At 40.7% G+C, this 17,579-nt stretch overlaps 1 protein-coding gene across 1 annotated transcript in view; it reads left to right on the top strand.

The window, feature by feature from the left end:
- FSTL4 (follistatin like 4) overlaps positions 1-17,579 on the top strand; it is a 1,520,806-nt gene that overhangs the window by 1,325,922 nt on the left and 177,305 nt on the right. The gene's annotated exons all lie outside the window — the stretch shown is intronic.

The following is a 17,579-nucleotide window of genomic DNA, read 5'->3' as shown; positions in this document are numbered from 1 at the left end:
TGTGGGAGCATAGACTTTTGGAAAAGCAGCTAGAGAAATTGATGGAGGAGATGAAACTAAGCAATTGCGCTAAGTATGTAGGACTTGTAGATCAAGTACATTTTTCGTTTTTCGCCAGAATCCGAGAGTTAACATCTTGAAATCAGATCACTACATTTTGGCAACTGTGGATGATCCTAGGTTTACGAGCTATGTCTTCTTCGCTTTCTTTCCAACTGACCCAGATCTTAAGGGAGGCAATGAGCTCCTGGTGAGCAAGTTGACAGCTCAAGTGGTTCATCTCCACCTTCAGTTTCTCAGGCAACTGCTGCTAGGAAATAAGTTAGCTTTCCCAAGACACCCAGTTGTGATGCGGATGAGTCAGCACAACATTTTGACATTTGGTCTGGTCTAAAACAATTGGACAAAAATCGTGACAGGTCTGTCATTATAATAACTGCAAATTCCATAAGAAAGGCCATTACCGGCAATTACATCAAAGTAAATAGACTTCGGAAATGGTGGATTCCAGCGGGGATGAATTAGTATTGTGTGAGGATAATGTACACACTGATGAGGGTGAGGATGACGGCAGTGTAGATTGCAGGTGCTGGAATCTAGCTGAGAGAAGTGAGCTAGCTGATGGTAAGCTTGTTAATATTTTGGGTAGAATGGCATTTTGAAAATTTTATATTTTTCTACAGTAAACTTTCACCTTTATTAGAATGGTTTGTTTTTCTTTAAAAAGGAAAATATTTTTTTTTTATATTTTTGTGTCCCTTACTTAAAACCACTATTCACTTGAACATAGGCTTTAGCACATTGCATAGAGGGAGAGGAGTCAGTGGGCAGAAGGCTCTAGAAGGAGGTGGGCAGAGTAGCTGGAGAGCGAAGTTAAAAGTCATGGAAATAGAAGGAGAGAGGGCACTGTTCTATGGAGCTTACAATCTAAAGGGAGGGGCAGACATACTGAAGACACAAAAGGTGAAATGGGCACAGAGTTACATGGAGCGAGAGAGAAGGGGGAAAAAGGGATCAGAGGGAGAGGTAACTGACAAGGCTGGTAGTTAGGCGTATGACTGATAGACTTTTAAGAAAAGATGGGTTTTTAATGCCCATTTGAAGCTGCACAGATTGGGGAATGTTCTAAAAGAACGATGGGGATCATTCTAATGGAGGGTGCAGCGCGGGAGAAGTCTTGAATACGGAAGTGAGAAAAGATTATCAGAGGGGAGGAGAGGCGATGATCATTGGCCGATCGCAGTGGGTTGCTTGGTATGTAAATAGAGATGAGGTTGGAAATGTAGGGAGCAGTGGAGTTGGCAAGGGCCTTGTATGTGAGAGTGAGAAGCTTGAAAAGGATTCTGTAGTGGAAGGGGTGCCATTGTAGGGCTTAGTAGAAAGGAAAACAGAAGTGGAGCAGCAAGAAAGGAAGATATGTCTAGCAGCAGCATTGAGTATAGATAGAAGAGGAGTGTGATGAGGGTGGGGGAGGCCAGTAAGGAAAAGGTTACAGTAGTGCAAAGGAGAGATGATCACAGAGTAGATAAGAGATTTGGTGGCATCCTGGGAAAAAATGGACCGATTGCGAACAATGTTGCGTAACTGGAAGCGGCAGGATTTGGCAGCAGAATAAATGTGTGGAGCAAAGCAGAGAGAGGAATCAAGGATGACACCCAGGCAGTGTAGTTGGTTTACAGATAAGATAGAGGAATTATAGGATATCACATTTGGGGTACTCAAATAGATTCTACAGTATACAAAAGTCACTTTATCTTGATAGCTGTTCCTGAATGGGACATGAGAAATCCTCTCCTTTGGCACCCTCCGTTGTAGGTATTCATCCAATGGATGTCCATATAAAAAAATATAAACATAACATAACAAAAGCCGCAGATGTCCCGGGTAACAATTCCACGCTGCACGCCGTCCGAAGAGAGCTGAGGTTTCCAATTCCAAATTCCCCCGTACAGCGTCTCACGTCACTCACTTACGTCTGCCGACGTGTTTCGATTCAACAATCTTTATCCAGGCATAGTGAGTGAACAAAACAAACAATCTTTTATGTATCGCTTCAGCCAATCAGATGTGTTCTCCAGATGACATCATAGGGAATATACATCAATGGGCAAAGTTTCTCAACGCTGACTTAATTAAAATAGACACATGACCTTTTAAATCATGTATTTGACCATCCTTACATATATTGATAACAACATCTCCTTATACAATATATTGCACAATTTTGTCCATATGACAGAAAGAGGGGAAGAAGACAGTAATTATTCCCCGTAAACAATTATTACTTAAACCTACGCGGAGTATATATAACTCGTGAATATACATAATCCTTTAATGTTATTATTTCAATATCTACAAAAGAGATATTATTACTTAAACAGTAACCTAGCAAGTCTATCTACCGCTTAGCATAATTCCAACTTGTAAAAAATGCATCTTGTAAATATCTTAGTGTCCATAACTCGTGAATTTCCATAATCCTTTAGTGTTATTATCTCCAATCTCTACAAAAGAGAGATTTATATTGTTGTTGCCTCAATCTTTTCAAAAGAGGAGACCTCCTTATTGGACTTTATAAAACATGTGACAATTATCACCAACAATGAATCATACCTATCTCTCCTACCATTAACCCCTTAACTCAAAAATGTTGAGATCCATATAACAATAGGAAGAGAAATTCAATCCCCCATCCTAGAATTCCCTTCTACATAAAATGATACAAAAAGGGGAGAGAAATAGGTATAACACCAAAAAACAAAGTGATGTACCATACTATCATAAACACTTCATCCTAGAAACCACTTAATTTCAAACTCGGCATTAAGGCCTTTAGGGGCCAGGGTGTTCATAGTATAGATCATTTTCATCTCTGATTTCGCCAAGTCACTAATGGATTCCTTCCTATGCCAGTGGCCCACAACTTTTTTTAACCCACAAAACATTTCAATAAAATCAATATTACCTTGGTGTACATTCTTTATATGGGCAGATAAATAATGGTTGTCCTTACCTTTTTTAATATTTCTAACATGTTCAGCCCATCTTTCCTTCAATTTTCTCCCTGTCCTTCCTATATATTGTTGACCGCACATACATTCCACTAGGAATATGCAGTTTTTGGTGTCACAGGTAATGAAATCTTCTATCCTATGTATATATTCATTAGAATTAGACTTCACTTCCATGATGTTTCTGGATAGGGGTTTAGTGTGTTTACATGCTGAACATAGCCCACATCTATAGAACCCCTTATTTTTAATAGAATTCTTTGGTGGTTTAGAAATGGTACTTTTCACCAATAGGTTCCTTAGAGTGGAAGCCTTTCTATAGATGAACCGGGGTCTATCCTGTATGTACCCTTTTAAATCCTCATCATTTTTTAAAATCGACCAATGTTGCTTAATAATTTTTTCCACTTCTCTATGTTCAGTGTTGTACTCCATAATAAAAGGCACATTACAGTCCCCCACCTGTAATTGGGCTCTTAGATCTTTTTTATTTTTTATTTTAGGAGTCATTAATTCCCCTCTATCTAGATTGGAGACTTTAGTTACCAACTGGTCTAAAACTTTTTCACGTTATTCCTTTTCTAAGAATTGATTCTTTAATACTTCTGCTTGCATATGAAAAGTTTGGACATCTGTGCAATTTCGCCTAACCCTTAGCAGCTGACCAAATGGGATGTTATCTAACCACCGAGAATAGTGGTTACTATTGATAGGTATAAAAGAGTTGGCGTCAGTTGGTGTATTATAATTTTTTGTAAAGATCTTACCTTCCTGGATGTATATATTTAGATCCAAGAAATTTACCTTTTATTGGCTAATATTATAAGTCAACTTGATGTTAAGGGGGTTGTCATTCAATTTCTCACAGAAGTTGGACAATGAAACATTACCCCCCCCCCTCCACACAAACAGAATATCGTCTATGAACCAATAAAAGGAAACCAGGCTCGCCCCCAGGGTGGGGTCACTCCAGATGTACTTTTCTTCCCACCACCCCATAAAGATGTTAGCATAGCTGGCGGCGAACCTGGTTCCCATGGCTGTTCCTTGTAATTGGAAATAAAAGCAGTCCCCATACCAGAAGAAGTTATTCTTCAATATAAGTTCTATCCCCTCTTTGATAAAATCCTGTTCATTCTTATCTACATTAGAAATGTTAAGAAAAAATTGCACAGCTTCCATGCCTTGTTCATGGTTTATAATAGTGTATAATGAACTGACGTCTGCAGTCACTAACGTATATGTATTTTCCCATGTAATATCTTCCAATTTCCTCAAAATGTCAAGAGTATCTTTTAAATATGATTTAATAGAGGACATATGAATTTGAAGATAACTATCTAATACTTGGGACAAGATAGAGGTAATGGAACCAGTCCCTGCCACTATGGGTCTTCCCGGGGGGCAGGTGGCATTCTTATGGACCTTAGGGAGGGTGTATATCACCGGAATGGACGGATTTTGAATAATAATAAATTCCTTCATTTCCTGATTGATAACCCCCTTAGATAGAAACTTATCAACATATTGAAGTAATTTCCTACTGATCTTATCAGATGGGTCTCCTCTTAGTCTTTTGTATGTATCCTCATCTCCTAGCTGCCTTTCTAGTTCTTGTTGGTACTTTAACTTGTCCTGTATCACCACGCTACCCCCCTTATCTGCCGGCTTTATGATGATATTCTCATTTTTCCTAAGATCTCTCAATGCTGATCATTCCTTTTTAGTTATATTCAAAGTCTTGGTGGATCTTTTTTTCTTATTACCTAATTTAGATAGGTCATTTTGGACCAATTTCTCAATGGTTTCTACAATTGGACCTTTACAGAAAGTAGAGAAGAAGGTAGATTTCTTCTTAAAAGTAGATAATTTATTATCTGTATTCCCTCCTTCATCCTTTTTTGCAACATTTTCCCTCCCCTTCCTTTTAAAAAATATTTTAAGGGATAATTTTCTCACGAATTTGTGAAGATCTATGAATATATTAAATGCATCTGGCTTATTATCAGGCGCAAATTTCAAACCTTTTTGGAGTATTTTAGTTTCCTCTTCCATGAGAATGTGAGAGCTCAAATTATAGATCTTCACATCTCCTTTGGATACATTTGGGATCTTATTGGATTTAATTTTTTCTGATGATCTTTTCTTCAAATCTTTTCTCCCCCCTCTTTTTCCCTGACTAGATCTCTTGTTGATTAATCAAATGGTCCTAAAAAAGAATCTTGTGTTCTTAGGACATCATATCTATTCTGATGGAATATCCCTCTGGATCTATTTGTAAATGGGCTCCTCCTATTGTTTCTCTCCTCTCTCTTAGCCCTGCCATACGATGGACTTCTCCTATATTCCCTTTCATCTTTCTTATTCCTCCCTCTTGTTCTCTCCATTTTTTGTCATTTCCCCTTCTGATTATATATAGATGGTGAAGGATAACCATCTTTTCTTGTAAGAGATCTGGCCCGGGAGGGTCTACTTGGTGATCTATTTCTTTCCATCCTAGTATATCTTGGTTTAAAATGGGTCCTGTCTCTATATTTCACCAGTGAATCAGATCTAAATTCCTGATCCCATCTCCATGGATTAACTTTCCTAGAATGATCAGTTAAAATAATCGGGGGATTTTCATTTATTAATCCTTTTTCTGCTTTATCCCTTTTTAACTTCCTAAATTTCCTCTCCATAATTTCTTTTGCCTGTTTCTTGATCTTCATTATAATGTTCCCTTCTAATTCTTTAAAATTCTCTAAGTTAGAAAACGGGGAAATAAGAGATCTCAAAGTATCAATTTCCTCAATAGCCAAAATTAATTATTTTTTTCTTTCCTCAATAATGAGTTCCATAAGTGAAAAAGAGCAATTTGTAAGCGTTCTTTGCCATTTCTCTGTAAACTCCTTGGAGTCACTATTGAAAGATGGTGATTTAACCAATTTCAAACCTCTGGGAATCATCTGTTCAGCCAGATATTTCTCTAACGTGACAATCTCTCACCATGTCTTGCTCTCTTTTACTAACTGTTTCTCTAACCTACACATCATTCCTTCAAGATCATCTTCAAAGTAGTGTGAGTCTTCCTTACTTTCATAATGTTTTAAGAAATATTCTAATTGGGATTTTCGATTCTCTTTGAAACTAAATATATTGACTGCTGCAGATGGACTCCTAAAAGGGATAAAATCAAATCATCAAATAACAAAGATGTCTATCTGCGCGATCAAACCCAAAGCAGCCTCTTAACTTATAATGTACAATCCCTTCAATGTACTCAAACATCTATACAATAACCACAGTAATAAGAAAAGTTAGCGCTATAGGATATCACATATGGGGTACTCAAATAGATTCTACAGCATACAAAAGTCACTTTATCTTGATAGCTGTTCCTGAATGGGACATGAGAAATCTTCTCCTTTGGCACCCTCCGTTGTAGGTATTCATCCAATGGATGTTCATATAAAAAAATATAAATCTGACATAGTATAGCCTGTATATACCATCCAACTTTACATAAGAAAGGGACCCTTTAATAGCCCGTGTCCTTTACTTTACAGCAACACCACGTGATGAAAGCAATTCTTATTTAACCCCTCATGGGTATGCACTTACTAGAAGGCAATGGAAAATAGCATATCAAATCAGACATGTGTACTCGTACTTCCTCTTCATTCCTGATCTTTATCCCATAAAACAGATCTCCACTCCATCACAGTAATGGTGAAAGAAAAGAGAAGATTCTATAGTGTAAAATCCTCACAACAGTTATTAATAAAAATATCGCTCATGGATAACTTCATAAACGATAAAAACCAAACACTGCTACAAAGGGAAAAGGTGGACCCTTACCCTTCAGTCTTTCAAACAAGCGTGGTAGATAACATAACAACAGCCGCAGATGTCCCGGGTAACAATTCCGCGCTGCACACTGTCCGAAGAGAGCTGAGGATTCCAATTCCAAATTCCCCCGTACAGTGTCTCACGTCACTCACTTACGTCTCCCGACGCGTTTCGATTCAACAATCTTTATCCAGGCATAATGAGTGAACAAAACAAACAATCTTTTATGTATCGCTTCAGCCAATCGGATGTGTTCTCCAGGTGACATCATAGGGAATATACATCAATGGGCAAAGTTTCTCAACGCTGACTTAATTGAAATAGACACATGACCTCTTCAATCATGTATTCGACCATCCTTACATATATCGATAAAAACATCTCCTTATACAATATATTGCACAATTTTGTCCATATGACAGGAAGAGGGGAAGAAGACAGTAATTATTCCCCGTAAACATTGAGGTCATGTGTCTATTTTAATTAAGTCAGCGTTGAGAAACTTTGCCCATTGATGTATATTCCCTATGATGTCATCTGGAGAACACATCCGATTGGCTGAAGCGATACATAAACGTAAGTGAGTGACGTGAGACGCTGTACGGGGGAATTTGGAATTGGAAACCTCAGCTGTCTTCGGACAGCGTGCAGCGCGGAATTGTTACCCGGGACATCTGCGGCTGTTGTTATGTTATCTACCACGCTTGTTTGAAAGCCTAAAGGGTAAGGGTCCACCTTTTCCCTTTGTAGCAGTGTCTGGTTTTTATCGTTTATGAAGTTATCCATGAGCGATATTTTTATTAATAAATGTTGTGAGGATTTTACACTATAGAATCTTCTCTTTTCTTTCACCATTACTGTGATGGAGTGGAGATCTGTTTTATGGGATAAAGATCAGGAATGAAGAGGAAGTACGAGTACACATGTCTGATTTGATATGCTATTTTTCCATTGCCTTCTAGTAAGTGCATACCCATGAGGGGTTAAATAAGAATTGCTTTCATCACGTGGTGTTGCTGTAAAGTAAAGGACACGGCCTATTAAAGGGTCCCTTTCTTATGCAAAGTTGGATGGTATATACAGGCTATACTATGTCAGTTTTATATTTTTTTTATATGTACATCCATTGGATGAATACCTACAACGGAGGGTGCCAAAGGAGAAGATTTCTCATGTCCCATTCAGGAACAGCTATCAAGATAAAGTGACTTTTGTATACTGTAGAATCTATTTGAGTACCCCATATGTGATATCCTGTAGCGCCAACTTTTCTTATTACTGTGGTGATTGCATAGATGTTTGAGTACATTGAAGGGATTGTACATTATAAGTTAAGAGGTTGCTTTGGGTTTGATCGCGCAGATAGACATCTTTGTTATTTGAAGATAGAGGAATTGTTAACAGTGATATAGAGAATGTTGGAGGGGGAGGAGGTTTTAGATGGAGGAAAGATAATGAGTTCACTTTTAGCAATACTAACTTTAAGAAACCTAGAGAACATCCAGGAGGAAATGGCATAGAGGCAGGCGGATACCCTACAGAGGAGGGAGGGATTGAGATCAGGAGATGAGAAGTAGAGTTGAGAGTCATCAGCATAAAGATGGTACTGGAGGCCGAATGAGTTGTTGAGTTCACCCAAGGAGGAGGTGTATAGCGAAAAGAATTAAGGTCCAAGAACAGAGTCCTGTGGGACCCCAACTGGAAGGGTGGAAGAGAGGGAGAAGAAACCAGAGGTGGAAACAGAGAAGGAGCAGTTGTCAAGGTAGGAGGTGAACCAGCAAAGGACGGTGCTGGAGAGGCCAAAGGACTGGAGGGTGTGAAGCAGTTGGGAGTGGTTTATGATATGGAAAGCTGCTGAGAGGTCCAGGTTGATAAGAAGGTAGAAATGGCCTTTGGCTTTAGCTAGGAGGAGTTCATTGGTGACTATAGCCAGGGCAGTTTCAGTGGAGTGGAGGGGGCAGAAACCTGATTGGAGAGGATCAAGGAGTGAGTGTTCAGAAAGGTAAGTGGTGAGACGGTTGCAGACAAGCCTCTCAAGGATTTTGGAGGCAAAGAGGAGAAGAGAAATGGGCGGTAGTTAAAGAATGAAGTGGTGTTAAGACTGGGTTTCTTATTATATGTACAGACATGTTTAAATAACTACATTTATATTTTTACATTTCAGGTTACAAAAAAAATATGGAAACATAGATCACTGAAAATGAAAATAATAATCAAAATGCATAGGATTATTACTATGAATTTAGAAGACGGATAGATACATGGGAAGCAAGTAAGGAGATTATGCATAGCAATATAATTATACACAAAATAAGGACAAAAAAGAAGGAAAGATGGAAAGGGAATTTGGGTACAAAATGGATACCATTAGACAGAGGACGGGCTGGCTGTTTCCTGAAGAAATAGCAGCTGTGGTCTGTTCCTCTGGGCTGGCTGAAGCTGTGGTTGCAGGTGATGACTGTTGTCTAGCAGCTGTGGTCTTTTCCTCTGGGCTTGGCTGTGCAGGTGTTGATCTTGAAGACTGTAGCTTAGCAGCTTGGCTCCGGGTGATAGTGATGAGAAATGCGGTCACAATTCCACCCCCAACATCGTTGCCCAAAATCACATCAGTTGGGAGGCCATCCATAAGGGCAACATCTTGCAACTCCTGGCCATCTCCCCAGTCCAGATACACCCTTGCTACAGGCATTTCCTTTTCCAGTCCATCTGCCACAATAACTTTGGCAGTGCAATACTGCAATACTGCAGCAGGATCAAAAAGATGGGGACTCACAACAGTAATTGAGACACCTGCGTCTCGCAGTCCTTCACCCTGCCGGGGTCCAACTTCGACCCGCTGCAGGTTTCTACACCTGTTTTTGAGGGGTGTTTACAACACAGGTGACTCTCTCCACTGAGTCACCTTCAGACACGCCACACTCCATTGGGATAGCAGGGGTGGAAACAGTCTCTAATGGCTCACCTTCACCAGTTAAGCAAGTTAGCCGGGCCCCAGGACTCGGGATTAGGGGCACGAGTCTGGGGTGCTGGGGCTTTGGGACAGTCCACCCTTAAATGACCAATTTTCCCACAGCTGTAGCACTTTTCTCCAGCCTGGGCTCCGGTGGTCTCTGATAACTCCCAGGGACAGGACGGGGCGGTGGCTGGCGAATGGTACCCGAAGGGTTAGGTATTTGCTTTTGGGGATGAGTAGTAGAGGGGTATCCCCCTGTTTGTACAGTCCTTTGGTGTTGGCTGTTAACCTGGCACTTCTGCCAGTGTGGCCTCACTGCCACATACTGATCCGCCAGCTGGGCGGTTGCATCCAGGGTGTCAGGCTTCCTGTCCAGCACCAATTCTGTCACCACCGGTGTGCACCGGTGGTGAAACTGCTCTTGGCACATCAAGTCTATTAACTCATCGACGGTCTGGGCACCTGCCCCACGCACCCACTTCCTGGCTGACTCCCGCTGCAGGTTGGCAAACTTCTCATGAGTGGTGTGGAAGTCTTTTGTAAAGTCCCAGAACTTCAGACGATAGGTCTCTGCGGTACCGTTTAAGAAGTGCCCTTTTCACTATATCATAGTCCGCACAGTCCTCTGTGGGCAACCCACGGTAGGCCTCCACTGCATGTCCTTGCAGTGTTGGCACCAGATGCTTAACCCATTCGTCTCTGGGTACAGCATGTAGCCTGCAGGTCCTTTGAAATACCTGCAGGTGCTCATCAATATTCCCAAAACAGTCCATAAATTTAGGCCAAGGTAAAGATAACAGTCCTGATCCTCTAGGGGGTGCCTCCCCCCTAGGCTGCATGGCTGGTGCCCTTCCCTCTTGGTGCCATGCCTCGATGACCTGTGCCTGCTCAGCTGCAGATGCATTGTACCCTAAGGCCGCCAGCTGGATCTTTAGCCCGGCAGCTCTGCGCTTATCATAGGATAGAGGGGCTGGTTGTGTGGGTGAAGTCTGCTGGGTAGAGGTATCTGCAAGCTGTTGAGCAGGGATTTATGCGGTTTGGGCATCTGGGGTACTATGCTGTCTTTGCCATTCCCTCAGCGCCTCTCTCATCTCCGCCCTGTTTGGCGAATGGCTGATGTCAATGCCCTAGGCACTGCACAGAGTCTCGAGATCCGCCATGGACACATTGGTGTAATCAGACATCATGTGCGTTCTTCTGGCTGCAGTTATTCCTCTCCTGAATAACTCGGCTCTCATGATTGGTTCACGAAAAGCCACCTGCGGTTATCCCACCACTTGCCACCAGAAATCTGTGATGGATGGACCGCCTATGCCACCCTTTCTGTTGTTGCTGGGAACCGGCTGAGCTTACTTTGCCACCGTCCCCTTTCTTTATTCCGAATACGCCCCTTCTGCCGCAGTGGGAGGGGCCTGCTGCCACCACTGAGCTCCTTCTATGGCACTCAGAACCATGTTCCTTCTGGGTAACTGACGCTGCTAATGTACCTCGTTGCTGGTGTACCTGGGCTTGTACACCAAACCTCTCGCTATAGATCAAGGTTGCTTTGGATGGAACCCCCCCTGGCCTATCACACTAACCAGGGCTGCTTGCGTAGCAGGCAGAGCGGTGGTACTGGAAACACTTGGGTCCAAACCTCAGACAGCCGGAGAACGGATTCAATTGTGGGTCTAATCTGCATATCACAAGAATACAGCAATATTGAAGATGTTTCCAAGCAGGTCTTTGAAGCAAGATGTTTGTTTGCTCTCACTGGTTAAAGGTCTCAGTGATCAGGTCAGTTGAAATCAGAAGAATACATTACATGCTCAAACAGCTCATCTTTTATACATTTCAGACACAGGCTTTTTAGCATCAGGATGTACTCTATTTACACAAACATGGATTTACATGCATTGGAAGGCTAGCCATATTTACACTTATATGTGAAATTCTAAAAACGCTGTAATGTCCTGGATCTGGTTTTCAGATGCAGAGAATCCAGGAGCCAGTCTTAATTAGAAGTTCCTGCCTTCAATGTTGGACCTTCACACACAACAAAAACCAAAAACAAGCCAGTTTCCACATCACAATACACAAAAGGCTTTGTAAACAAAGGCTCATTGTATCAGATATATACATCAGAAAAAAGGTATTTCCTTTAGCAAGGGTAAATAGAAAAACCTACTTTTCTACCCTGGTCTCAGAGATAACGATTTCCTGTCTCACAATATACACAATATCAAAAATAAGTGCACTGGCAATTTATATAAATCAGTGGCCTGCGCTATTTCCTTTAAATAAATTCATACCAAAAGTTATTTATCAGTGATCCAGCAAGAGAAGAGCTCCATTTCTCCATTGATAATTGTCATTACTGAAGTACAAATACTAGGGCTTGCAGGCCTAGTCTTCTGAATTTGCAGTCAAATTTTTCAGTATTATATAGGTTACACACAAAGAGAGGAGTGCTTCATTACTAATTGTCATTTCTGAAATACAAATACTAGGGCTGGCAGGCTTTGTGTAAATCTGCAGTCAAATTGTACTGCATTATAAAGGTTACACACAAAGAGGAGAGCTCCATTGCTCCAATGCTAATTGTCATTGCTGAAATACAAATACTAAGGCTGGCAGGCTTTTTGTAAATCTGCAGTTATATTGTACTGTGGTATATAGGTAAAACAAAAAGAGAAGAGCTCTATTGCTCCATTGCTAATTGTCATTGCTGAAACACAAATACTAGGGCTGGCAGGTTTTTGTAAATCTGCAGTCAAATTGTACGGTGTTATTTAGGTTACACACAAAGAGGAAAGATCCATTGCACCATTGCTATTTGTCATTACTGAAATCCAAATACTAGGGCTGGCAGGCTTGGTGTAGATCTGCAGACATATTATACAATGTTATATAGGTTACACAAAAAGAGGAAAGCCCCTTAGCTACATTGCTAATTGTCGTTGCTGAAATTCAATACTAGGTGTGGCAGGCTTAGTCTTCTGAATTTACAGTCAAAATGTACGGTGGTAAATAGGTAAGACACAAAGAGAAGAGCTCCATTGCTCTATTGCTAATCATCATTGCTGAAATACAAATACTAGGGCTGGCAGGCATGGTGTAAATCTGCAGTCAAATTGTATGGTGGTATATAGGTTGCACACAAAGTAGAGAGCTCCATTGCTCCATTGCTCAGTTGCAAATTGTCATTACTGAAATATAAATACTGGAGCTGGCAGGCTTGGTCTTCTGAATTTGCAGTCAAATTGTACAGTGTTATATAGGGTGCACAAAAAAAGGAGAGCTCCATCGCTCCATTGCTAATTGTCATTGCTGAAATACAAATACTAGTACTGGCAGGCTTGGTGTAAATCTGCAGTAATATTGTACGGTCTTATATAGGTAACACACAAATAGAAGAGCTCCATTGCTTATTGTCATTGCTTAAATACAAATTCTAGGGCTGGCAGGTTTTTGTAAATATGCAGTCAAATTGTACTGTGTTATATAGGTGTTATGCACTGGAATAATATCAGGCCAAGTGGCCGGTTCCCACGAAGGCCTGTGCATGTGACTTAGCTGAGTCAGGATCATATGATGCTTAGAGAACAAGAACACAAGGCAATGGGTCTGCTTAATAAGTACTTCAATGAATATGTGCATTAGTACATATCTACACATAATAAACAATGCAGCAAATAGTAATGAGATGTAGAGATAAGCAGATTGTCATATATAACATTACAAGGAATGGTTAAGCATTAAACACAGCAGTACTGCTAATCACAAGGAATATATATATATATATATATATATATATATATAAATATGGGACATAAATGCAAGTATTAATAAAACACATAGAATATGTATAGCATCCGCTGAGCACAGAAGGAGTCCACGGCTGACTTCTAGCAGGGTTCTATGCACGTCAGAATATGTAAGTTAGTCACGGCAGGGCGTGGCAATGGTTTTGTATTTGGCAGTAGTCAGTATGCAGCATGGATGGTGATTAACTGAGACAAGACATGACAAGGATCAAGACCAGCAACGTTCTGTACACAGTAGAGATGGTGGGAAACGATGTGCAGGATACCACAGGGGTCCGGTAATTAGTAGAGATTAGCACTACAACATATCAAGGCAAGAGTCTGATCAAAGCAGAGTGTAGAAATAGCATCATCAGCGGAACAGTCCAGAAGGTATCAAATAAGTTCTTGTACAGTAGTATAGGTGAGATGGCAGTTCAGTATATCCCAATGATGAGAATCTGCACACTTGGCATAATAAACAAAGTCTTGTAAAATGATACGTGAAGATACTTGCAAACAGGATAGTGCTACCAATACTTGGTTGATGAAGCAGGTTTACCCACAGGAAATCCAACAGGAGAGTTCAGGAATACGCAAGGATCAGAGAATACACAAGAGTCAATGGAGTCAGACTAGCAAACAAGTTGCACTGACAATGAGCAGGTGTCAGTGCAGAGTTTAAATAGAGCAGGTTTGAATGACCCGCCCTGAAGGTGAGTCATGTGATCCACAGGAGAACAGAGCAGACAGGGAAAGTAGCAAACCTGGACAGGATTGTTACAATATGTTACTGTCAGACACCGTCCCCGCGCCTCCACGCTAAGCAGGGACGGACGTCTGACTCTCTCTGAGCGTCCCATTGCTAGGCAACGGGGACGCATCTTCCAGCGCCAGTGTGCGCATGCGCGCCCGTCGCCATGACAACGGGTGAAGTGAAGGACTTCCTATATATATCCTGCTCTGACATCACTAGGATGCCAGAGCAACTAGTTATCTAGCCTCCAGCGTTCCAGCTTTACCTTATTGTACACTATCTATTGATTCCTGTTACTGACCCGGCTTCCTGACCTCGCCTTTGGATTTTCCCTGTGTCCTGCCTTGTTTCTTCGTTTTGACTCCGGCCTGCTGACTATCATCTGCCTCCTGATTTGGTACCTTATCTGCCCGCTTGGTTCTGACTCGGCCTGTACGTCTACGGATCTGCCTTACCTCGTAAGTAGCTATCTGGGAGGGCCGCGACCTGCAGGTCGCTCGCCGCAAAGTCCAAACTCCCTTGCGGGGGTCCCTGGTGAATACCGGCGGCGTGTTAGACTCCGCGCCTCTTTGTGTAGCTGAGCCAATACTTGCAGGTACTAAAGTCACCTCTGTGACAGTTACACACAAAGTGGAGAGCTCCATTGCTCCATTGCTATTTTTCATTGCTGAAATGCAAATAATAGGGCTGGCAGGCTTGCACATCTGAATTTGTAGTCAAATTGTAAGGTGTTATATAGGTAAAACACAAAGAGGAGAGCTCCATTGCTCCATTGCTAATTGTCAGTGCTGAAATCCAAATACTAGGGCTGGCAGGTTTGGTGTAAATCTGCAGTCAAATTGTACAGTGTTATATAGGTAACACACAAAGTGAAAAGCTATATTGCTCCATTGCTAATTGTCATTGCTGAAATACAAATACTAGGGCTGGCAGGCTTTTTCATGTAAATTTGCAGTCAAATTGTAAGGAGTTACACAAAAAGAGAAGTGCTCCATTGCTATTTGTCATTTCTGAAATACAAATACTAGGGCTGGCAGGCTTGGACAACTGAATTTGCAGTCAAATTGTACGGTGTTATATAGGGTACACACAAAGAGGAGAGCTCCCTTGCTCCATTTTTAATTTTCATTGCTGAATTACAAATACTAGGGCTGGCAGGCTTGAACATCTGAATTTGTAGTCAAATTGTAAGGTGTTATATAGGTTTCACAAAAAGAGAAGAGCTCCATTGCTCCATTGCTAATTGTCATTGCTGAAATACAAATACAAGGGCTGGCAGGCTTGGTTTTCTGAATTTGTAGTCAATTGTAAAGCGTTATATAGGCAAAACACAAAGAGGAGAGCTCCATTGCTCCATTGCTATTTGTCAGTGCTGAAATCCAAATACTAGGGCTGGCAGGCTTTCAAAACAAAGACTTATTGTATCAGATATACATCTGAAATAAGGTGTTTGCTTTTGAAAGGTTACAACAGGAAAACCAAATTTTCTACCTTGGTCTCAAAAGAAACAATTTCCTATCTCACAATATACACAATATCAAAAATAAGTACACGTGTAATTACATAAATAAGTGCCCTGCGCTATTTGCTTTAAACAAATTTTTACCAAAAGTGATCCAGTCACATATATATATATATATATATATATATATAGATATAGATGTAGACATATAAAAGCCACCATGCTGCCCACAAGTGTTTACCTGACTGAAATGTGTGACTGCCTGACTATATATATATATATATATATGTATATATATATATATATATATATATATATATATATATATATATATATACAGTGCTTTTTCTGTTATAGAAGTCACAGGAACTGAGTTCTGGCACTTCTTTTTGATGGATTTTCCAAGTTTTAAAAGTAACTTTTGAACATTTGATGTTTGGTCCACGTGGACTTGAATCGCACCCTGTCGAGCGAAGCAGGTCGGCGGAAAAATCATTAAAACGGTGTATGCAGGCTGCTTGTGTGTCTAGTCTGATGCATGCGCACATCGTCCGCGCTGGTTGTAATGGCACTGCTTGGCTTGTGTAGCTGCTCAGCTTGTGATTGGTTGTGTGGTTGTGCGCTGAGTGCTTAATGCGGGCGGCGACCATTAAGTTTCAATACACAACTGACGTGTGTAGTTGTGTGCACAGTGATTGACTATGTGATGTGAGTTCCGGCACCATTTTTCTTACAAAAAAAGCACTGTATATGGATATATATTTATATATATATATATATATATACATATATATATATATATATATATATATATATATATATATATATATCATCATCATCATTAATTATTTATATAGCACCAACATATTCCGTGGCGCTTTACAATTGGGGACAAACATGGTAAGCTCATAAACAAACTGGGTAAAACAGACAAAGAGGTGAGAAGGCTCTGCTCGCAAGCTTACAATCTATTGGACAATGGGAGTTTGACACATGAGGTTAAGTCTAAATTTGCAGTCAGCCCAGCCAGACTGCTAAGGTAAAAGTGACTGATAAGCTAAATATATATATATATAAAAGAGAAATGGAGGAGGAGGCGCACAATAGTGTAGTATAATAATATGATATTTGAATCACACAGGAATCCACCATAGGAGCAAACACCAGAGGAAGCCAATGTAGAGGACACCACAATATATGTAGTATACCCAATAATGAGGGTATGAGTGTGCCAGATATATAGTGGCAGTTTATTAGCTTATAGTAACAGGACTTAGAATATTTCCATGTTCTATAAGTGACACCCACATAAACCAGGACACACTTGTGCAGATATATGCGTACCAGAAATCAGTATTTTTCCACTTGTCTGTGTAGAGATCTCACAGCTGATCAGGAAGAGATCACAAAACTGAATGCACAGCTGACAGCCTCAGGAAAACAGGACACACAAGGGACCATAGATGTATTATCCATTAGTACATTTTAATAATAAAAAAGTAGCAACTTACAAGTTGAACAGCAAATGCAGGAAACATCTCCCAAAGGTAATGGGATCTCAGTAATAACTTCTCAGCAAATTCTCAACGCGTTTCGTCTATATGTCAGACTCCCAGGTATAGGGGTTTACATCTAGCAAAGGCTTTGCTAGATGTAAACCCCTATACCTGGGAGATGTTTCCTGTATTTGCTGTTCAACTTGTAAGTTGCTACTTTTTTATTATTAAAATGTACTAATGGATAATACATCTATGGTCCCTTGAGTGTCCTGTTTTCCTGA

The sequence above is a fragment of the Mixophyes fleayi genome, chromosome 4 (assembly GCF_038048845.1).
Source record: "Mixophyes fleayi isolate aMixFle1 chromosome 4, aMixFle1.hap1, whole genome shotgun sequence".
Classification (NCBI taxonomy): Eukaryota; Metazoa; Chordata; class Amphibia; order Anura; family Limnodynastidae; genus Mixophyes; species Mixophyes fleayi.
The sequence above is the reverse complement of the archived record's forward strand: the minus strand, read 5'-3'. Positions and strand labels throughout refer to the sequence as shown.